The 19,050-nt window shown below is 46.4% G+C and overlaps 38 non-coding genes across 38 annotated transcripts; all 38 read right to left on the bottom strand.

Moving 5' to 3' along the window:
* Positions 1–960: 960 nt before the first annotated feature.
* On the bottom strand, positions 961–1,033 carry trnak-uuu (transfer RNA lysine (anticodon UUU)). The gene has a single exon. It is a non-coding gene; the product is annotated as a tRNA-Lys (tRNA).
* A 140-nt stretch (positions 1,034–1,173) lies between these two features.
* On the bottom strand, positions 1,174–1,255 carry trnal-uag (transfer RNA leucine (anticodon UAG)). The gene has a single exon. It is a non-coding gene; the product is annotated as a tRNA-Leu (tRNA).
* Positions 1,256–2,130: 875 nt separating this feature from the next.
* On the bottom strand, positions 2,131–2,212 carry trnas-uga (transfer RNA serine (anticodon UGA)). The gene has a single exon. It is a non-coding gene; the product is annotated as a tRNA-Ser (tRNA).
* An 84-nt stretch (positions 2,213–2,296) lies between these two features.
* trnah-gug (transfer RNA histidin (anticodon GUG)) lies at positions 2,297–2,368 on the bottom strand. Its single transcript has one exon. It is a non-coding gene; the product is annotated as a tRNA-His (tRNA).
* Positions 2,369–2,600: 232 nt separating this feature from the next.
* trnak-uuu (transfer RNA lysine (anticodon UUU)) lies at positions 2,601–2,673 on the bottom strand. The gene has a single exon. It is a non-coding gene; the product is annotated as a tRNA-Lys (tRNA).
* A 140-nt stretch (positions 2,674–2,813) lies between these two features.
* On the bottom strand, positions 2,814–2,895 carry trnal-uag (transfer RNA leucine (anticodon UAG)). Its single transcript has one exon. It is a non-coding gene; the product is annotated as a tRNA-Leu (tRNA).
* A 704-nt stretch (positions 2,896–3,599) lies between these two features.
* Positions 3,600–3,681, bottom strand: trnas-uga (transfer RNA serine (anticodon UGA)). Its single transcript has one exon. It is a non-coding gene; the product is annotated as a tRNA-Ser (tRNA).
* Positions 3,682–3,765: 84 nt separating this feature from the next.
* trnah-gug (transfer RNA histidin (anticodon GUG)) lies at positions 3,766–3,837 on the bottom strand. The gene has a single exon. It is a non-coding gene; the product is annotated as a tRNA-His (tRNA).
* A 232-nt stretch (positions 3,838–4,069) lies between these two features.
* On the bottom strand, positions 4,070–4,142 carry trnak-uuu (transfer RNA lysine (anticodon UUU)). The gene has a single exon. It is a non-coding gene; the product is annotated as a tRNA-Lys (tRNA).
* Positions 4,143–4,897: 755 nt separating this feature from the next.
* On the bottom strand, positions 4,898–4,979 carry trnas-uga (transfer RNA serine (anticodon UGA)). The gene has a single exon. It is a non-coding gene; the product is annotated as a tRNA-Ser (tRNA).
* An 84-nt stretch (positions 4,980–5,063) lies between these two features.
* On the bottom strand, positions 5,064–5,135 carry trnah-gug (transfer RNA histidin (anticodon GUG)). Its single transcript has one exon. It is a non-coding gene; the product is annotated as a tRNA-His (tRNA).
* A 232-nt stretch (positions 5,136–5,367) lies between these two features.
* trnak-uuu (transfer RNA lysine (anticodon UUU)) lies at positions 5,368–5,440 on the bottom strand. Its single transcript has one exon. It is a non-coding gene; the product is annotated as a tRNA-Lys (tRNA).
* A 140-nt stretch (positions 5,441–5,580) lies between these two features.
* Positions 5,581–5,662, bottom strand: trnal-uag (transfer RNA leucine (anticodon UAG)). The gene has a single exon. It is a non-coding gene; the product is annotated as a tRNA-Leu (tRNA).
* Positions 5,663–6,195: 533 nt separating this feature from the next.
* trnas-uga (transfer RNA serine (anticodon UGA)) lies at positions 6,196–6,277 on the bottom strand. The gene has a single exon. It is a non-coding gene; the product is annotated as a tRNA-Ser (tRNA).
* An 84-nt stretch (positions 6,278–6,361) lies between these two features.
* On the bottom strand, positions 6,362–6,433 carry trnah-gug (transfer RNA histidin (anticodon GUG)). The gene has a single exon. It is a non-coding gene; the product is annotated as a tRNA-His (tRNA).
* A 232-nt stretch (positions 6,434–6,665) lies between these two features.
* Positions 6,666–6,738, bottom strand: trnak-uuu (transfer RNA lysine (anticodon UUU)). Its single transcript has one exon. It is a non-coding gene; the product is annotated as a tRNA-Lys (tRNA).
* Positions 6,739–6,878: 140 nt separating this feature from the next.
* trnal-uag (transfer RNA leucine (anticodon UAG)) lies at positions 6,879–6,960 on the bottom strand. The gene has a single exon. It is a non-coding gene; the product is annotated as a tRNA-Leu (tRNA).
* Positions 6,961–7,835: 875 nt separating this feature from the next.
* Positions 7,836–7,917, bottom strand: trnas-uga (transfer RNA serine (anticodon UGA)). Its single transcript has one exon. It is a non-coding gene; the product is annotated as a tRNA-Ser (tRNA).
* An 84-nt stretch (positions 7,918–8,001) lies between these two features.
* Positions 8,002–8,073, bottom strand: trnah-gug (transfer RNA histidin (anticodon GUG)). The gene has a single exon. It is a non-coding gene; the product is annotated as a tRNA-His (tRNA).
* A 232-nt stretch (positions 8,074–8,305) lies between these two features.
* On the bottom strand, positions 8,306–8,378 carry trnak-uuu (transfer RNA lysine (anticodon UUU)). Its single transcript has one exon. It is a non-coding gene; the product is annotated as a tRNA-Lys (tRNA).
* A 140-nt stretch (positions 8,379–8,518) lies between these two features.
* Positions 8,519–8,600, bottom strand: trnal-uag (transfer RNA leucine (anticodon UAG)). Its single transcript has one exon. It is a non-coding gene; the product is annotated as a tRNA-Leu (tRNA).
* A 1,107-nt stretch (positions 8,601–9,707) lies between these two features.
* Positions 9,708–9,780, bottom strand: trnak-uuu (transfer RNA lysine (anticodon UUU)). Its single transcript has one exon. It is a non-coding gene; the product is annotated as a tRNA-Lys (tRNA).
* Positions 9,781–9,920: 140 nt separating this feature from the next.
* trnal-uag (transfer RNA leucine (anticodon UAG)) lies at positions 9,921–10,002 on the bottom strand. Its single transcript has one exon. It is a non-coding gene; the product is annotated as a tRNA-Leu (tRNA).
* An 875-nt stretch (positions 10,003–10,877) lies between these two features.
* On the bottom strand, positions 10,878–10,959 carry trnas-uga (transfer RNA serine (anticodon UGA)). Its single transcript has one exon. It is a non-coding gene; the product is annotated as a tRNA-Ser (tRNA).
* Positions 10,960–11,043: 84 nt separating this feature from the next.
* trnah-gug (transfer RNA histidin (anticodon GUG)) lies at positions 11,044–11,115 on the bottom strand. Its single transcript has one exon. It is a non-coding gene; the product is annotated as a tRNA-His (tRNA).
* Positions 11,116–11,347: 232 nt separating this feature from the next.
* trnak-uuu (transfer RNA lysine (anticodon UUU)) lies at positions 11,348–11,420 on the bottom strand. The gene has a single exon. It is a non-coding gene; the product is annotated as a tRNA-Lys (tRNA).
* A 140-nt stretch (positions 11,421–11,560) lies between these two features.
* Positions 11,561–11,642, bottom strand: trnal-uag (transfer RNA leucine (anticodon UAG)). Its single transcript has one exon. It is a non-coding gene; the product is annotated as a tRNA-Leu (tRNA).
* Positions 11,643–12,517: 875 nt separating this feature from the next.
* Positions 12,518–12,599, bottom strand: trnas-uga (transfer RNA serine (anticodon UGA)). Its single transcript has one exon. It is a non-coding gene; the product is annotated as a tRNA-Ser (tRNA).
* A 388-nt stretch (positions 12,600–12,987) lies between these two features.
* Positions 12,988–13,060, bottom strand: trnak-uuu (transfer RNA lysine (anticodon UUU)). Its single transcript has one exon. It is a non-coding gene; the product is annotated as a tRNA-Lys (tRNA).
* Positions 13,061–13,200: 140 nt separating this feature from the next.
* On the bottom strand, positions 13,201–13,282 carry trnal-uag (transfer RNA leucine (anticodon UAG)). The gene has a single exon. It is a non-coding gene; the product is annotated as a tRNA-Leu (tRNA).
* Positions 13,283–14,389: 1,107 nt separating this feature from the next.
* trnak-uuu (transfer RNA lysine (anticodon UUU)) lies at positions 14,390–14,462 on the bottom strand. Its single transcript has one exon. It is a non-coding gene; the product is annotated as a tRNA-Lys (tRNA).
* A 140-nt stretch (positions 14,463–14,602) lies between these two features.
* trnal-uag (transfer RNA leucine (anticodon UAG)) lies at positions 14,603–14,684 on the bottom strand. The gene has a single exon. It is a non-coding gene; the product is annotated as a tRNA-Leu (tRNA).
* Positions 14,685–15,559: 875 nt separating this feature from the next.
* On the bottom strand, positions 15,560–15,641 carry trnas-uga (transfer RNA serine (anticodon UGA)). Its single transcript has one exon. It is a non-coding gene; the product is annotated as a tRNA-Ser (tRNA).
* A 355-nt stretch (positions 15,642–15,996) lies between these two features.
* On the bottom strand, positions 15,997–16,069 carry trnak-uuu (transfer RNA lysine (anticodon UUU)). The gene has a single exon. It is a non-coding gene; the product is annotated as a tRNA-Lys (tRNA).
* Positions 16,070–16,209: 140 nt separating this feature from the next.
* trnal-uag (transfer RNA leucine (anticodon UAG)) lies at positions 16,210–16,291 on the bottom strand. Its single transcript has one exon. It is a non-coding gene; the product is annotated as a tRNA-Leu (tRNA).
* An 875-nt stretch (positions 16,292–17,166) lies between these two features.
* On the bottom strand, positions 17,167–17,248 carry trnas-uga (transfer RNA serine (anticodon UGA)). The gene has a single exon. It is a non-coding gene; the product is annotated as a tRNA-Ser (tRNA).
* Positions 17,249–17,648: 400 nt separating this feature from the next.
* Positions 17,649–17,721, bottom strand: trnak-uuu (transfer RNA lysine (anticodon UUU)). The gene has a single exon. It is a non-coding gene; the product is annotated as a tRNA-Lys (tRNA).
* A 140-nt stretch (positions 17,722–17,861) lies between these two features.
* trnal-uag (transfer RNA leucine (anticodon UAG)) lies at positions 17,862–17,943 on the bottom strand. The gene has a single exon. It is a non-coding gene; the product is annotated as a tRNA-Leu (tRNA).
* Positions 17,944–19,050: the final 1,107 nt, after the last annotated feature.

The raw sequence follows: 19,050 nt of genomic DNA, 5'->3' as shown, positions 1-19,050 counted from the left end.
TCTGGAGGCGATGCCATCTGTTGATTGCAGTTCATCAAGTACACTTGAACCGGGTAACGGGCTCTGGGAGCTGAAAGCTCATCTTTGGTCTTTTATCTGCCCATGCTTTCCTTAAAGGTCCCTGCAAAGAAAACATTTATAAAATCACATTAGAGGCTATAAAGTATGTACACATTGTTTTACATTAAATGTTTACTACGTTGTTGTATACCTAATTGCATCGACAACCCATCGAGCACTCCTGTACCGGTCAATTATGGTTATATCAACAACACGTGCCATCTGTTGCAGAGGTGCTCTTAAACATTTGTAAAATCATATAAAAGGCTATAAAGTATGTACACATTGATTTACATTAAGTGTTTACTACATTGTTATTTACCTAATTGCATCGAAAACCCATCGAGCACTCCTGTACCGGTCAATTTGTGTTATATCAACAACACGTGCCATCTGTTGCAGAGTCGCTCTTAACGAAAAACGTTGTAGTCTATGAAGGCTTGACCTTCATCTCTCTCTCAAGAGAGAGTCCATCGCCTTAACCGCTCGGCCACGACTACAACAGGTTCCAGGCCCTCTGGGTTTCGGTCGTGCTGCTGCAGAGGACGATGTCAAAAAGGGAAAGGCAGGACTTCAATAAGGACTGCCGTAAGGACTGGCGTAACCCGGATTCGAACCGGGGTTGCTGCGACCACAACGCAGAGTACTAACCACGATACGATCACGGCTGGCCAACATGCCTCCGGCAAAGTGAATGAGTGACTACATCTGCAGGGAGAAGATTGGCAGCTTTTGCTGAGGTCTCAAGGAATTCCTTGAGCATGTGTTCGATGAAATCCCTGCTCAAAGCCAATGTGTAGACTCCAACGCACGAGCAAACAGTTTATTTAATTTTTATCAACAGAGGGAGGGCCCAGAAGAGCTCACAAGGTCAAGGTGACTAACAATGTGGAAACACATCGCCCGAACAGGGACTTGAACCCTGGACCCTCAGATTAAAAGTCTGATGCTCTACCGACTGAGCTATCCGGGCTCTTGAGTTGCAGCGACGTGTTGAGTACAACAGGTGATTGCAGGTTCATCCCTCATCAAACACACCCTAACCAGCTAATGTGGCTCTGGAGGTAAGAGAAAAACTAGACTCACAACGATCCAAGCGGAGCAAAGACCCACTGGCAGCGGTGGGATTTGAACCCACGCCTCCAAAGAGACTGGAGCCTAAATCCAGCGCCTTAGACCACTCGGCCACGCTACCTCAAAAAGGCACGTTGTGCCGCCGGTTTCCACCATTGTGTTTTACAGTAGGAACGCTGTGACATTTCGCAGACAGTCAAGACCTTACAGTGTTCTGTCGGCTTACGGTTCAGTGCACCTTTCTGATGCAGGGGTGTTCAGTCCTATATCTGGAGGCGATGCCATCTGTTGATTGCAGTTCATCAAGTACACTTGAACCGGGTAACGGGCTCTGGGAGCTGAAAGTCAGACGTGTTTTAAACACTGCCCTGAAAGCTCATCTTTGGTCTTTTATCTGCCCGTGCTTTCCTTAAAGGTCCCTGCAAAGAAAACATTTATAAAATCACATTAGAGGCTATAAAGTATGTACACATTGTTTTACATTAAATGTTTACTACGTTGTTGTATACCTAATTGCATCGACAACCCATCGAGCACTCCTGTACCGGTCAATTATGGTTATATCAACAACACGTGCCATCTGTTGCAGAGGTGCTCTTAAACATTTGTAAAATCATATAAAAGGCTATAAAGTATGTACACATTGATTTACATTAAATGTTTACTACGTTGTTGTATACCTAATTGCATCGACAACCCATCGAGCACTCCTGTACCGGTCAATTATGGTTATATCAACAACACGTGCCATCTGTTGCAGAGGTGCTCTTAAATATTTATAAAATCATATAAAAGGCTATAAAGTATGTACACATTGATTTACATTAAGTGTTTACCACATTGTTATTTACCTAATTGCAGCAAAAACCCATCGAGCACTCCTGTACCGGTCAATTTGTGTTATATCAACAACACGTGCCATCTGTTGCAGAGTCGCTCTTAACGAAAAACTTGGTAGTCTATGAAGGCTTGACCTTCATCTCAATCTCAAGCAGCCGTAGTCGGCAGGGTTTGAACCTGCGCGGGGAGACCCCAACGGATTTCAAGTCCATCGCCTTAACCGCTCGGCCACGACTACAACAGGTTCCAGGCCCTCTGGGTTTCGGTCGTGCTGCTGCAGAGGACGATGTCAAAAAGGGAAAGGCAGGACTTCAATAAGGACTGCCGTAACCCGGATTCGAACCGGGGTTGCTGCGACCACAACGCAGAGTACTAACCACTATACGATCACGGCTGGCCAACATGCATCCGGCAAAGTGACTGAGTGACTACATCTGCAGGGAGAAGATTGGCAGCTTTTGCTGTGGTCTCACGGAATTCCTTGAGCATGTGCTCGATGAAATCCCTGCTCAAAGTCAATGTGTAGACTCCAACGCACGAGCAAACAGTTTATTTAATTTTAATCAACAGAGGGAGGGCCCAGAAGATCTCACAAGGTAAAGGTGACTAACAATGTGGAAACACATCGCCCGAACAGGGACTTGAACCCTGGACCCTAAGATTAAAAGTCTGATGCTCTACCCACTGAGCTATCCGGGCTCTTGACTTGCAGCGACGTGTTGAGTACAACAGGTGATTGCAGGTTCATCCCTCATCAAACACAACCTAACCAGCTAATGTGGCTCTGGAGGTAAGAGAAAAACTAGACTCACAACGATCCGAGCGGAGCAAAGACCCACTGGCAGCGGTGGGATTTGAACCCACGCGTCCAAAGAGACTGGAGCCTAAATCCAGCGCCTTAGACCACTCGGCCACGCTACCTCAAAAAGGCACATTGTGCCGCCGGTTTCCACCATTGTGTTTTACAGTAGGACCACTGTGACATTTCGCAGACAGTCAAGACCTTACAGGGTTCTGTCGGCTTAGGGTTCAGTGCACCTTTCTGATGCAGGGGTGTTCAGTCCTATATCTGGAGGCGATGCCATCTGTTGATTGCAGTTCATCAAGTACACTTGAACCGGGTAACGGGCTCTGGGAGCTGAAAGTGCGACATGTTTTAAACACTGCCCTGAAAGCTCATCTTTGGTCTTTTATCTGCCCGTGCTTTCCTTAAAGGTCCCTGCAAAGAAAACATTTATAAAATCACATTAGAGGCTATAAAGTATGTACACATTGTTTTACATTAAATGTTTACTACGTTGTTGTATACCTAATTGCATCGACAACCCATCGAGCACTCCTGTACCGGTCAATTATGGTTATATCAACAACACGTGCCATCTGTTGCAGAGGTGCTCTTAAACATTTGTAAAATCATATAAAAGGCTATAAAGTATGTACACATTGATTTACATTAAGTGTTTACTACATTGTTATTTACCTAATTGCAGCAAAAACCCATCGAGCACTCTTGTACCGGTCAATTTGTGTTATATCAACAACACGTGCCATCTGTTGAAGAGTCGCTCTTAACGAAAAACGTGGTAGTCTATGAAGGCTTGACCTTCATCTCAATCTCAAGCAGCCGTAGTCGGCAGGGTTTGAACCTGCGCGGGGAGACCCCAACGGATTTCAAGTCCATCGCCTTAACCGCTCGGCAAAGACTACAACAGGTTCCAGGCCCTCTGGGTTTCGGTCGTGCTGCTGCAGAGGACGATGTCAAAAAGGGAAAGGCAGGACTTCAATAAGGACTGCCGTAACCCGGATTCGAACCGGGGTTGCTGCGACCACAACGCAGAGTACTAACCACTATACGATCACGGCTGGCCAACATGCCTCCGGCAAAGTGACTGAGTGACTACATCTGCAGGGAGAAGATTGTCAGCTTTTGCTGTGGTCTCACGGAATTCCTTGAGCATGTGCTCGATGAAATCCCTGCTCAAAGTCAATGTGTAGACTCCAACGCACGAGCAAACAGTTTATTTAATTTTAATCAACAGAGGGAGGGCCCAGAAGATCTCACAAGGTAAAGGTGACTAACAATGTGGAAACACATCGCCCGAACAGGGACTTGAACCCTGGACCCTCAGATTAAAAGTCTGATGCTCTACCGACTGAGCTATCCGGGCTCTTGAGTTGCAGCGACGTGTTGAGTACAACAGTTGATTGCAGGTTCATCCCTCATCAAGAACAACCTAACCAGCTAATGTGGCTCTGGAGGTAAGAGAAAAACTAGACTCACAACGATCCAAGCGGAGCAAAGACCCACTGGCAGCGGTGGGATTTGAACCCACGCCTCCAAAGAGACAGGACCCTAAATCCAGCGCCTTAGACCGCTCGGCCACGCTACATCAAAAAGGCACGTTGTGCCGCCGGTTTCCACCATTGTGTTTTACAGTAGGACCGCTGTGACATTTCGCAGACAGTCAAGACCTTACAGGGTTCTGTCGGCTTAGGGTTCAGTGCACCTTTCTGATGCAGGGGTGTTCAGTCCTATATCTGGAGGCGATGCCATCTGTTGATTGCAGTTCATCAAGTACACTTGAACCGGGTAACGGGCTCTGGGAGCTGAAAGTCAGACGTGTTTTAAACACTGCCCTGAAAGCTCATCTTTGGTCTTTTATCTGCCCGTGCTTTCCTTAAAGGTCCCTGCAAAGAAAACATTTATAAAATCACATTAGAGGCTATAAAGTATGTACACATTGATTTACATTAAGTGTTTACTACATTGTTATTTACCTAATTGCAGCAAAAACCCATCGAGCACTCCTGTACCGGTCAATTTGTGTTATATCAACAACACGTGCCATCTGTTGCAGAGTCGCTCTTAACGAAAAACGTGGTAGTCTATGAAGGCTTGACCTTCATCTCAATCTCAAGCAGCCGTAGTCGGCAGGGTTTGAACCTGCGCGGGGAGACCCCAACGGATGTCAAGTCCATCGCCTTAACCGCTCGGCCACGACTACAACAGGTTCCAGGCCCTCTGGGTTTCGGTCGTGCTGCTGCAGAGGACGATGTCAAAAAGGGAAAGGCAGGACTTCAATAAGGACTGCCGTAACCCGGATTCGAACCAGGGTTGCTGCGACCACAACGCAGAGTACTAACCACTATACGATCACGGCTGGCCAACATGCCTCCGGCAAAGTGACTGAGTGACTACATCTGCAGCGAGAAGATTGTCAGCTTTTGCTGTGGTCTCACGGAATTCCTTGAGCATGTGCTCGATGAAATCCCTGCTCAAAGTCAATGTGTAGACTCCAACGCACGAGCAAACAGTTTATTTAATTTTAATCAACAGAGGGAGGGCCCAGAAGATCTCACAAGGTAAAGGTGACTAACAATGTGGAAACACATCGCCCGAACAGGGACTTGAACCCTGGACCCTAAGATTAAAAGTCTGATGCTCTACCCACTGAGCTATCCGGGCTCTTGACTTGCAGCGACGTGTTGAGTACAACAGGTGATTGCAGGTTCATCCCTCATCAAACACAACCTAACCAGCTAATGTGGCTCTGGAGGTAAGAGAAAAACTAGACTCACAACGATCCGAGCGGAGCAAAGACCCACTGTCAGCGGTGGGATTTGAACCCACGCGTCCAAAGAGACTGGAGCCTAAATCCAGCGCCTTAGACCGCTCGGCCACGCTACCTCAAAAAGGCACGTTGTGCCGCCGGTTTCCACCATTGTGTTTTACAGTAGGACCGCTGTGACATTTTGCAGACAGTCAAGACCTTACAGGGTTCTGTCGGCTTAGGGTTCAGTGCACCTTTCTGATGCAGGGGTGTTCAGTCCTATATCTGGAGGCGATGCCATCTGTTGATTGCAGTTCATCAAGTACACTTGAACCGGGTAACGGGCTCTGGGAGCTGAAAGTCAGACGTGTTTTAAACACTGCCCTGAAAGCTCATCTTTGGTCTTTTATCTGCCCGTGCTTTCCTTAAAGGTCCCTGCAAAGAAAACATTTATAAAATCACATTAGAGGCTATAAAGTATGTACACATTGATTTACATTAAGTGTTTACTACATTGTTATTTACCTAATTGCAGCAAAAACCCATCGAGCACTCCTGTACCGGTCAATTTGTGTTATATCAACAACACGTGCCATCTGTTGCAGAGTCGCTCTTAACGAAAAACGTGGTAGTCTATGAAGGCTTGACCTTCATCTCAATCTCAAGCAGCCGTAGTCGGCAGGGTTTGAACCTGCGCGGGGAGACCCCAACGGATGTCAAGTCCATCGCCTTAACCGCTCGGCCACGACTACAACAGGTTCCAGGCCCTCTGGGTTTCGGTCGTGCTGCTGCAGAGGACGATGTCAAAAAGGGAAAGGCAGGACTTCAATAAGGACTGCCGTAACCCGGATTCGAACCAGGGTTGCTGCGACCACAACGCAGAGTACTAACCACTATACGATCACGGCTGGCCAACATGCCTCCGGCAAAGTGACTGAGTGACTACATCTGCAGCGAGAAGATTGTCAGCTTTTGCTGTGGTCTCACGGAATTCCTTGAGCATGTGCTCGATGAAATCCCTGCTCAAAGTCAATGTGTAGACTCCAACGCACGAGCAAACAGTTTATTTAATTTTAATCAACAGAGGGAGGGCCCAGAAGATCTCACAAGGTAAAGGTGACTAACAATGTGGAAACACATCGCCCGAACAGGGACTTGAACCCTGGACCCTAAGATTAAAAGTCTGATGCTCTACCCACTGAGCTATCCGGGCTCTTGACTTGCAGCGACGTGTTGAGTACAACAGGTGATTGCAGGTTCATCCCTCATCAAACACAACCTAACCAGCTAATGTGGCTCTGGAGGTAAGAGAAAAACTAGACTCACAACGATCCGAGCGGAGCAAAGACCCACTGTCAGCGGTGGGATTTGAACCCACGCGTCCAAAGAGACTGGAGCCTAAATCCAGCGCCTTAGACCGCTCGGCCACGCTACCTCAAAAAGGCACGTTGTGCCGCCGGTTTCCACCATTGTGTTTTACAGTAGGACCGCTGTGACATTTTGCAGACAGTCAAGACCTTACAGGGTTCTGTCGGCTTAGGGTTCAGTGCACCTTTCTGATGCAGGGGTGTTCAGTCCTATATCTGGAGGCGATGCCATCTGTTGATTGCAGTTCATCAAGTACACTTGAACCGGGTAACGGGCTCTGGGAGCTGAAAGTCAGACGTGTTTTAAACACTGCCCTGAAAGCTCATCTTTGGTCTTTTATCTGCCCGTGCTTTCCTTAAAGGTCCCTGCAAAGAAAACATTTATAAAATCACATTAGAGGCTATAAAGTATGTACACATTGTTTTACATTAAATGTTTACTACGTTGTTGTATACATAATTGCATCGACAACCCATCGAGCACTCCTGTACCGGTCAATTATGGTTATATCAACAACACGTGCCATCTGTTGCAGAGGTGCTCTTAAACATTTGTAAAATCATATAAAAGGCTATAAAGTATGTACACATTGATTTACATTAAATGTTTACTACGTTGTTGTATACCTAATTGCATCGACAACCCATCGAGCACTCCTGTACCGGTCAATTATGGTTATATCAACAACACGTGCCATCTGTTGCAGAGGTGCTCTTAAATATTTATAAAATCACATTAGAGGCTATAAAGTATGTACACATTGATTTACATTAAGTGTTTACTACATTGTTATTTACCTAATTGCATCGAAAACCCATCGAGCACTCCTGTACCGGTCAATTTGTGTTATATCAACAACACGTGCCATCTGTTGCAGAGTCGCTCTTAACGAAAAATGTGGTAGTCTATGAAGGCTTGACCTTCATCTCTCTCTCAAGCAGCCGTAGTCGGCAGGGTTTGAACCTGCGCGGGGAGACCCCAACGGATTTCAAGTCCATCGCCTTAACCGCTCGGCCACGACTACAACAGGTTCCAGGCCCTCTGGGTTTCGGTCGTGCTGCTGCAGAGGACGATGTCAAAAAGGGAAAGGCAGGACTTCAATAAGGACTGCCGTAACCCGGATTCGAACCGGGGTTGCTGCGACCACAACGCAGAGTACTAACCACTACACGATCACGGCTGGCCAACATGCCTCCGGCAAAGTGACTGAGTGACTACATCTGCAGGGAGAAGATTGGCAGGTTTTGCTGAGGTCTCACGGAATTCCTTGAGCATGTGCTCGATGAAATCCCTGCTCAAAGCCAATGTGTAGACTCCAACGCACGAGCAAACAGTTTATTTAATTTTTATCAACAGAGGGAGGGCCCAGAAGAGCTCACAAGGTAAAGGTGACTAACAATGTGGAAACACATCGCCCGAACAGGGACTTGAACCCTGGACCCTCAGATTAAAAGTCTGATGCTCTACCGACTGAGCTATCCGGGCTCTTGAGTTGCAGCGACGTGTTGAGTACAACAGGTGATTGCAGGTTCATCCCTCATCAAACACACCCTAACCAGCTAATGTGGCTCTGGAGGTAAGAGAAAAACTAGACTCACAACGATCCAAGCGGAGCAAAGACCCACTGGCAGCGGTGGGATTTGAACCCACGCCTCCAAAGAGACTGGAGCCTAAATCCAGCGCCTTAGACCACTCGGCCACGCTACCTCAAAAAGGCACATTGTGCCGCCGGTTTCCACCATTGTGTTTTACAGTAGGACCGCTGTGACATTTCGCAGACAGTCAAGACCTAACAGGGTTCTGTCGGCTTAGGGTTCAGTGCACCTTTCTGATGCAGGGGTGTTCAGTCCTATATCTGGAGGCGATGCCATCTGTTGATTGCAGTTCATCAAGTACACTTGAACCGGGTAACGGGCTCTGGGAGCTGAAAGCTCATCTTTGGTCTTTTATCTGCCCATGCTTTCCTTAAAGGTCCCTGCAAAGAAAACATTTATAAAATCACATTAGAGGCTATAAAGTATGTACACATTGTTTTACATTAAATGTTTACTACGTTGTTGTATACCTAATTGCATCGACAACCCATCGAGCACTCCTGTACCGGTCAATTATGGTTATATCAACAACACGTGCCATCTGTTGCAGAGGTGCTCTTAAACATTTGTAAAATCATATAAAAGGCTATAAAGTATGTACACATTGATTTACATTAAGTGTTTACTACATTGTTATTTACCTAATTGCATCGAAAACCCATCGAGCACTCCTGTACCGGTCAATTTGTGTTATATCAACAACACGTGCCATCTGTTGCAGAGTCGCTCTTAACGAAAAACGTTGTAGTCTATGAAGGCTTGACCTTCATCTCTCTCTCAAGAGAGAGTCCATCGCCTTAACCGCTCGGCCACGACTACAACAGGTTCCAGGCCCTCTGGGTTTCGGTCGTGCTGCTGCAGAGGACGATGTCAAAAAGGGAAAGGCAGGACTTCAATAAGGACTGCCGTAAGGACTGGCGTAACCCGGATTCGAACCGGGGTTGCTGCGACCACAACGCAGAGTACTAACCACGATACGATCACGGCTGGCCAACATGCCTCCGGCAAAGTGAATGAGTGACTACATCTGCAGGGAGAAGATTGGCAGCTTTTGCTGAGGTCTCAAGGAATTCCTTGAGCATGTGTTCGATGAAATCCCTGCTCAAAGCCAATGTGTAGACTCCAACGCACGAGCAAACAGTTTATTTAATTTTTATCAACAGAGGGAGGGCCCAGAAGAGCTCACAAGGTCAAGGTGACTAACAATGTGGAAACACATCGCCCGAACAGGGACTTGAACCCTGGACCCTCAGATTAAAAGTCTGATGCTCTACCGACTGAGCTATCCGGGCTCTTGAGTTGCAGCGACGTGTTGAGTACAACAGGTGATTGCAGGTTCATCCCTCATCAAACACACCCTAACCAGCTAATGTGGCTCTGGAGGTAAGAGAAAAACTAGACTCACAACGATCCAAGCGGAGCAAAGACCCACTGGCAGCGGTGGGATTTGAACCCACGCCTCCAAAGAGACTGGAGCCTAAATCCAGCGCCTTAGACCACTCGGCCACGCTACCTCAAAAAGGCACGTTGTGCCGCCGGTTTCCACCATTGTGTTTTACAGTAGGAACGCTGTGACATTTCGCAGACAGTCAAGACCTTACAGTGTTCTGTCGGCTTACGGTTCAGTGCACCTTTCTGATGCAGGGGTGTTCAGTCCTATATCTGGAGGCGATGCCATCTGTTGATTGCAGTTCATCAAGTACACTTGAACCGGGTAACGGGCTCTGGGAGCTGAAAGTCAGACGTGTTTTAAACACTGCCCTGAAAGCTCATCTTTGGTCTTTTATCTGCCCGTGCTTTCCTTAAAGGTCCCTGCAAAGAAAACATTTATAAAATCACATTAGAGGCTATAAAGTATGTACACATTGTTTTACATTAAATGTTTACTACGTTGTTGTATACCTAATTGCATCGACAACCCATCGAGCACTCCTGTACCGGTCAATTATGGTTATATCAACAACACGTGCCATCTGTTGCAGAGGTGCTCTTAAACATTTGTAAAATCATATAAAAGGCTATAAAGTATGTACACATTGATTTACATTAAATGTTTACTACGTTGTTGTATACCTAATTGCATCGACAACCCATCGAGCACTCCTGTACCGGTCAATTATGGTTATATCAACAACACGTGCCATCTGTTGCAGAGGTGCTCTTAAATATTTATAAAATCATATAAAAGGCTATAAAGTATGTACACATTGATTTACATTAAGTGTTTACCACATTGTTATTTACCTAATTGCAGCAAAAACCCATCGAGCACTCCTGTACCGGTCAATTTGTGTTATATCAACAACACGTGCCATCTGTTGCAGAGTCGCTCTTAACGAAAAACTTGGTAGTCTATGAAGGCTTGACCTTCATCTCAATCTCAAGCAGCCGTAGTCGGCAGGGTTTGAACCTGCGCGGGGAGACCCCAACGGATTTCAAGTCCATCGCCTTAACCGCTCGGCCACGACTACAACAGGTTCCAGGCCCTCTGGGTTTCGGTCGTGCTGCTGCAGAGGACGATGTCAAAAAGGGAAAGGCAGGACTTCAATAAGGACTGCCGTAACCCGGATTCGAACCGGGGTTGCTGCGACCACAACGCAGAGTACTAACCACTATACGATCACGGCTGGCCAACATGCATCCGGCAAAGTGACTGAGTGACTACATCTGCAGGGAGAAGATTGGCAGCTTTTGCTGTGGTCTCACGGAATTCCTTGAGCATGTGCTCGATGAAATCCCTGCTCAAAGTCAATGTGTAGACTCCAACGCACGAGCAAACAGTTTATTTAATTTTAATCAACAGAGGGAGGGCCCAGAAGATCTCACAAGGTAAAGGTGACTAACAATGTGGAAACACATCGCCCGAACAGGGACTTGAACCCTGGACCCTAAGATTAAAAGTCTGATGCTCTACCCACTGAGCTATCCGGGCTCTTGACTTGCAGCGACGTGTTGAGTACAACAGGTGATTGCAGGTTCATCCCTCATCAAACACAACCTAACCAGCTAATGTGGCTCTGGAGGTAAGAGAAAAACTAGACTCACAACGATCCGAGCGGAGCAAAGACCCACTGGCAGCGGTGGGATTTGAACCCACGCGTCCAAAGAGACTGGAGCCTAAATCCAGCGCCTTAGACCGCTCGGCCACGCTACCTGAAAAAGGCACGTTGTGCCGCCGGTTTCCACCATTGTGTTTTACAGTAGGACCGCTGTGACATTTTGCAGACAGTCAAGACCTTACAGGGTTCTGTCGGCTTAGGGTTCAGTGCACCTTTCTGATGCAGGGGTGTTCAGTCCTATATCTGGAGGCGATGCCATCTGTTGATTGCAGTTCATCAAGTACACTTGAACCGGGTAACGGGCTCTGGGAGCTGAAAGTCAGACGTGTTTTAAACACTGCCCTGAAAGCTCATCTTTGGTCTTTTATCTGCCCGTGCTTTCCTTAAAGGTCCCTGCAAAGAAAACATTTATAAAATCACATTAGAGGCTATAAAGTATGTACACATTGTTTTACATTAAATGTTTACTACGTTGTTGTATACATAATTGCATCGACAACCCATCGAGCACTCCTGTACCGGTCAATTATGGTTATATCAACAACACGTGCCATCTGTTGCAGAGGTGCTCTTAAACATTTGTAAAATCATATAAAAGGCTATAAAGTATGTACACATTGATTTACATTAAATGTTTACTACGTTGTTGTATACCTAATTGCATCGACAACCCATCGAGCACTCCTGTACCGGTCAATTATGGTTATATCAACAACACGTGCCATCTGTTGCAGAGGTGCTCTTAAATATTTATAAAATCACATTAGAGGCTATAAAGTATGTACACATTGATTTACATTAAGTGTTTACTACATTGTTATTTACCTAATTGCATCGAAAACCCATCGAGCACTCCTGTACCGGTCAATTTGTGTTATATCAACAACACGTGCCATCTGTTGCAGAGTCGCTCTTAACGAAAAATGAGGTAGTCTATGAAGGCTTGACCTTCATCTCTCTCTCAAGCAGCCGTAGTCGGCAGGGTTTGAACCTGCGCGGGGAGACCCCAACGGATTTCAAGTCCATCGCCTTAACCGCTCGGCCAAGACTACAACAGGTTCCAGGCCCTCTGGGTTTCGGTCGTGCTGCTGCAGAGGACGATGTCAAAAAGGGAAAGGCAGGACTTCAATAAGGACTGCCGTAACCCGGATTCGAACCGGCGTTGCTGCGACCACAACGCAGAGTACTAACCACTACACGATCACGGCTGGCCAACATGCCTCCGGCAAAGTGACTGAGTGACTACATCTGCAGGGAGAAGATTGGCAGGTTTTGCTGAGGTCTCACGGAATTCCTTGAGCATGTGCTCGATGAAATCCCTGCTCAAAGCCAATGTGTAGACTCCAACGCACGAGCAAACAGTTTATTTAATTTTTATCAACAGAGGGAGGGCCCAGAAGAGCTCACAAGGTAAAGGTGACTAACAATGTGGAAACACATCGCCCGAACAGGGAATTGAACCCTGGACCCTCAGATTAAAAGTCTGATGCTCTACCGACTGAGCTATCCGGGCTCTTGAGTTGCAGCGACGTGTTGAGTACAACAGGTGATTGCAGGTTAACCCCTCATCAAAGACACCCTAACCAGCTAATGTGGCTCTGGAGGTAAGAGAAAAACTAGACTCACAACGATCCAAGCGGAGCAAAGACCCACTGGCAGCGGTGGGATTTGAACCCACGCCTCCAAAGAGACTGGAGCCTAAATCCAGCGCCTTAGACCACTCGGCCATGCTACCTCAAAAAGGCACATTGTGCCGCCGGTTTCCACCATTGTGTTTTACAGTAGGACCGCTGTGACATTTCGCAGACAGTCAAGACCTAACAGGGTTCTGTCGGCTTAGGGTTCAGTGCACCTTTCTGATGCAGGGGTGTTCAGTCCTATATCTGGAGGCGATGCCATCTGTTGATTGCAGTTCATCAAGTACACTTGAACCGGGTAACGGGCTCTGGGAGCTGAAAGCTCATCTTTGGTCTTTTATCTGCCCATGCTTTCCTTAAAGGTCCCTGCAAAGAAAACATTTATAAAATCACATTAGAGGCTATAAAGTATGTACACATTGTTTTACATTAAATGTTTACTACGTTGTTGTATACCTAATTGCATCGACAACCCATCGAGCACTCCTGTACCGGTCAATTATGGTTATATCAACAACACGTGCCATCTGTTGCAGAGGTGCTCTTAAACATTTGTAAAATCATATAAAAGGCTATAAAGTATGTACACATTGATTTACATTAAGTGTTTACTACATTGTTATTTACCTAATTGCATCGAAAACCCATCGAGCACTCCTGTACCGGTCAATTTGTGTTATATCAACAACACGTGCCATCTGTTGCAGAGTCGCTCTTAACGAAAAACGTTGTAGTCTATGAAGGCTTGACCTTCATCTCTCTCTCAAGAGAGAGTCCATCGCCTTAACCGCTCGGCCACGACTACAACAGGTTCCAGGCCCTCTGGGTTTCGGTCGTGCTGCTGCAGAGGACGATGTCAAAAAGGGAAAGGCAGGACTTCAATAAGGACTGCCGTAAGGACTGGCGTAACCCGGATTCGAACCGGGGTTGCTGCGACCACAACGCAGAGTACTAACCACGATACGATCACGGCTGGCCAACATGCCTCCGGCAAAGTGAATGAGTGACTACATCTGCAGGGAGAAGATTGGCAGCTTTTGCTGAGGTCTCAAGGAATTCCTTGAGCATGTGTTCGATGAAATCCCTGCTCAAAGCCAATGTGTAGACTCCAACGCACGAGCAAACAGTTTATTTAATTTTTATCAACAGAGCGAGGGCCCAGAAGAGCTCACAAGGTAAAGGTGACTAACAATGTGGAAACACATCGCCCGAACAGGGACTTGAACCCTGGACCCTCAGATTAAAAGTCTGATGCTCTACCGACTGAGCTATCCGGGCTCTTGAGTTGCAGCGACGTGTTGAGTACAACAGGTGATTGCAGGTTCATCCCTCATCAAACACACCCTAACCAGCTAATGTGGCTCTGGAGGTAAGAGAAAAACTAGACTCACAACGATCCAAGCGGAGCAAAGACCCACTGGCAGCGGTGGGATTTGAACCCACGCCTCCAAAGAGACTGGAGCCTAAATCCAGCGCCTTAGACCACTCGGCCACGCTACCTCAAAAAGGCACGTTGTGCCGCCGGTTTCCACCATTGTGTTTTACAGTAGGAACGCTGTGACATTTCGCAGACAGTCAAGACCTTACAGTGTTCTGTCGGCTTACGGTTCAGTGCACCTTTCTGATGCAGGGGTGTTCAGTCCTATATCTGGAGGCGATGCCATCTGTTGATTGCAGTTCATCAAGTACACTTGAACCGGGTAACGGGCTCTGGGAGCTGAAAGTCAGACGTGTTTTAAACACTGCCCTGAAAGCTCATCTTTGGTCTTTTATCTGCCCGTGCTTTCCTTAAAGGTCCCTGCAAAGAAAACATTTATAAAATCACATTAGAGGCTATAAAGTATGTACACATTGTTTTACATTAAATGTTTACTACGTTGTTGTATACCTAATTGCATCGACAACCCATCGAGCACTCCTGTACCGGTCAATTATGGTTATATCAACAACACGTGCCATCTGTTGCAGAGGTGCTCTTAAACATTTGTAAAATCATATAAAAGGCTATAAAGTATGTACACATTGATTTACATTAAATGTTTACTACGTTGTTGTATACCTAATTGCATCGACAACCCATCGAGCACTCCTGTACCGGTCAATTATGGTTATATCAACAACACGTGCCATCTGTTGCAGAGGTGCTCTTAAATATTTATAAAATCATATAAAAGGCTATAAAGTCTGTACACATTGATTTACATTAAGTGTTTACCACATTGTTATTTACCTAATTGCAGCAAAAACCCATCGAGCACTCCTGTACCGGTCAATTTGTGTTATATCAACAACTCGTGCCATCTGTTGCAGAGTCGCTCTTAACGAAAAACGTGGTAGTCTATGAAGGCTTGACCTTCATCTCAATCTCAAGCAGCCGTAGTCGGCAGGGTTTGAACCTGCGCGGGGAGACCCCAACGGATTTCAAGTCCATCGCCTTAACCGCTCGGCCACGACTACAACAGGTTCCAGGCCCTCTGGGTTTCGGTCGTGCTGCTGCAGAGGACGATGTCAAAAAGGGAAAGGCAGGACTTCAATAAGGACTGCCGTAACCTGGATTCGAACAGGGGTTGCTGCGACCACAACGCAGAGTACTAACCACTATACGATCACGGCTGGCCAACATGCATCCGGCAAAGTGACTGAGTGACTACATCTGCAGGGAGAAGATTGAGCATGTGCTCGATGAAATCCCTGCTCAAAGTCAATGTGTAGACTCCAACGCACGAGCAAACAGTTTATTTAATTTTAATCAACAGAGGGAGGGCCCAGAAGATCTCACAAGGTAAAGGTGACTAACAATGTGGAAACACATCGCCCGAACAGGGACTTGAACCCTGGACCCTAAGATTAAAAGTCTGATGCTCTACCCACTGAGCTATCCGGGCTCTTGACTTGCAGCGACGTGTTGAGTACAACAGGTGATTGCAGGTTCATCCCTCATCAAACACAACCTAACCAGCTAATGTGGCTCTGGAGGTAAGAGAAAAACTAGACTCACAACGATCCAAGCGGAGCAAAGACCCACTGGCAGCGGTGGGATTTGAACCCACGCCTCCAAAGAGACTGGAGCCTAAATCCAGCGCCTTAGACCACTCGGCCACGCTACCTCAAAAAGGCACGTTGTGCCGCCGGTTTCCACCATTGTGTTTTACAGTAGGAACGCTGTGACATTTCGCAGACAGTCAAGACCTTACAGTGTTCTGTCGGCTTACGGTTCAGTGCACCTTTCTGATGCAGGGGTGTTCAGTCCTATATCTGGAGGCGATGCCATCTGTTGATTGCAGTTCATCAAGTACACTTGAACCGGGTAACGGGCTCTGGGAGCTGAAAGTCAGACGTGTTTTAAACACTGCCCTGAAAGCTCATCTTTGGTCTTTTATCTGCCCGTGCTTTCCTTAAAGGTCCCTGCAAAGAAAACATTTATAAAATCACATTAGAGGCTATAAAGTATGTACACATTGTTTTACATTAAATGTTTACTACGTTGTTGTATACCTAATTGCATCGACAACCCATCGAGCACTCCTGTACCGGTCAATTATGGTTATATCAACAACACGTGCCATCTGTTGCAGAGGTGCTCTTAAACATTTGTAAAATCATATAAAAGGCTATAAAGTATGTACACATTGATTTACATTAAATGTTTACTACGTTGTTGTATACCTAATTGCATCGACAACCCATCGAGCACTCCTGTACCGGTCAATTATGGTTATATCAACAACACGTGCCATCTGTTGCAGAGGTGCTCTTAAATATTTATAAAATCACATTAGAGGCTATAAAGTATGTACACATTGATTTACATTAAGTGTTTACTACATTGTTATTTACCTAATTGCATCGAAAACCCATCGAGCACTCCTGTACCGGTCAATTTGTGTTATATCAACAACACGTGCCATCTGTTGCAGAGTCGCTCTTAACGAAAAATGTGGTAGTCTATGAAGGCTTGACCTTCATCTCTCTCTCAAGCAGCCGTAGTCGGCAGGGTTTGAACCTGCGCGGGGAGACCCCAACGGATTTCAAGTCCATCGCCTTGACCGCTCGGCCACGACTACAACAGGTTCCAGGCCCTCTGGGTTTCGGTCGTGCTGCTGCAGAGGACGATGTCAAAAAGGGAAAGGCAGGACTTCAATAAGGACTGCCGTAAGGACTGCCGTAACCCGGATTCGAACCGGCGTTGCTGCGACCACAACGCAGAGTACTAACCACTATACGATCACGGCTGGCCAACATGCCTCCGGCAAAGTGACTGAGTGACTACATCTGCAGGGAGAAGATTGGCAGCTTTTGCTGAGGTCTCACGGAATTCCTTGAGCATGTGCTCGATGAAATCCCTGCTCAAAGCCAATGTGTAGACTCCAACGCACGAGCAAACAGTTTATTTAATTTTTATCAACAGAGGGAGGGCCCAGAAGAGCTCACAAGGTAAAGGTGACTAACAATGTGGAAACACATCGCCCGAACAGGGACTTGAAACCTGGACCCTCAGATTAAAAGTCTGATGCTCTACCGACTGAGCTATCCGGGCTCTTGAGTTGCAGCGACGTGTTGAGTACAACAGGTGATTGCAGGTTCATCCCTCATCAAACACACCCTAACCAGCTAATGTGGCTCTGGAGGTAAGAGAAAAACTAGACTCACAACGATCCAAGCGGAGCAAAGACCCACTGGCAGCGGTGGGATTTGAACCCACGCCTCCAAAGAGACTGGAGCCTAAATCCAGCGCCTTAGACCGCTCGGCCACGCTACCTCAAAAAGGCACGTTGTTCCGCCGGTTTCCACCATTGTGTTTTACAGTAGGACCGCTGTGACATTTCGCAGACAGTCAAGACCTTACAGGGTTCTGTCGGCTTACGGTTCAGTGCACCTTTCTGATGCAGGGGTGTTCAGTCCTATATCTGGAGGCGATGCCATCTGTTGATTGCAGTTCATCAAGTACACTTGAACCGGGTAACGGGCTCTGGGAGCTGAAAGTCAGACGTGTTTTAAACATTGCCCTGACTGCCCGTGCTTTCCTTAAAGGTCCCTGTAAAGAAAACATTTATAAAATCACATTAGAGGCTATAAAGTATGTACACATTGTTTTACATTAAATGTTTACTACATTGTTTTATACCTAATTGCATCGACAACCCATCGAGCACTCCTGTACCGGTCAATTATGGTTATATCAACAACACGTGCCATCTGTTGCAGAGGTGCTCTTAAACATTTGTAAAATCATATAAAAGGCTATAAAGTATGTACACATTGATTTACATTATGTGTTTACTACATGGTTATTTACCTAGTTGCATCGAAAACCCATAGAGCACTCCTGTACCGGTCAATTTGTGTTATATCAACAACACGTGCCATCTGTTGCAGAGTCGCTCTTAAAGAAAAACGTGGTAGTCTATAAAGGCTTGATCTTCATCTCTCTCTCAAGCAACCGTAGTCGGCAGGGTTTGAACCTGCGCGGGGAGACCCCAATGGATTTCAAGTCCATCGCCTTAACCGCTTGGCGCAATGGATAGCGCATTGGACTTCTAGATTGAGTAATGTGGGCATTCAAAGGTTGTGGGTCCGAGTCCCACCAGAGTCGTGGTTGATTTAGTTTGCAGAAAACTCCCCAAAATCGTGACTAGGGAAGGATATGTTGCTACATGAAGAGGGTGCACACATTCAATAACTCTTAAACAATCCCTTTGCATGTTTTCCTCCATTTTACTGTGAGTTTTTGCCCCTTTGTTACTTTTCAGTCACATGATCAAGCAGTCCTCACAAAAAACTGACTTGTGTGGCAAGTTTCAGCTAAAAAACATTTTGTCAAGTTCACAAACTGTTATTGTTGTATCAAAAATGAAGACCGTGACGG

This window comes from Triplophysa dalaica, chromosome 5, assembly GCF_015846415.1.
Source record: "Triplophysa dalaica isolate WHDGS20190420 chromosome 5, ASM1584641v1, whole genome shotgun sequence".
Lineage (NCBI taxonomy): Eukaryota > Metazoa > Chordata > Actinopteri > Cypriniformes > Nemacheilidae > Triplophysa > Triplophysa dalaica.
This window is presented reverse-complemented; position numbering and strand designations above follow the sequence as displayed.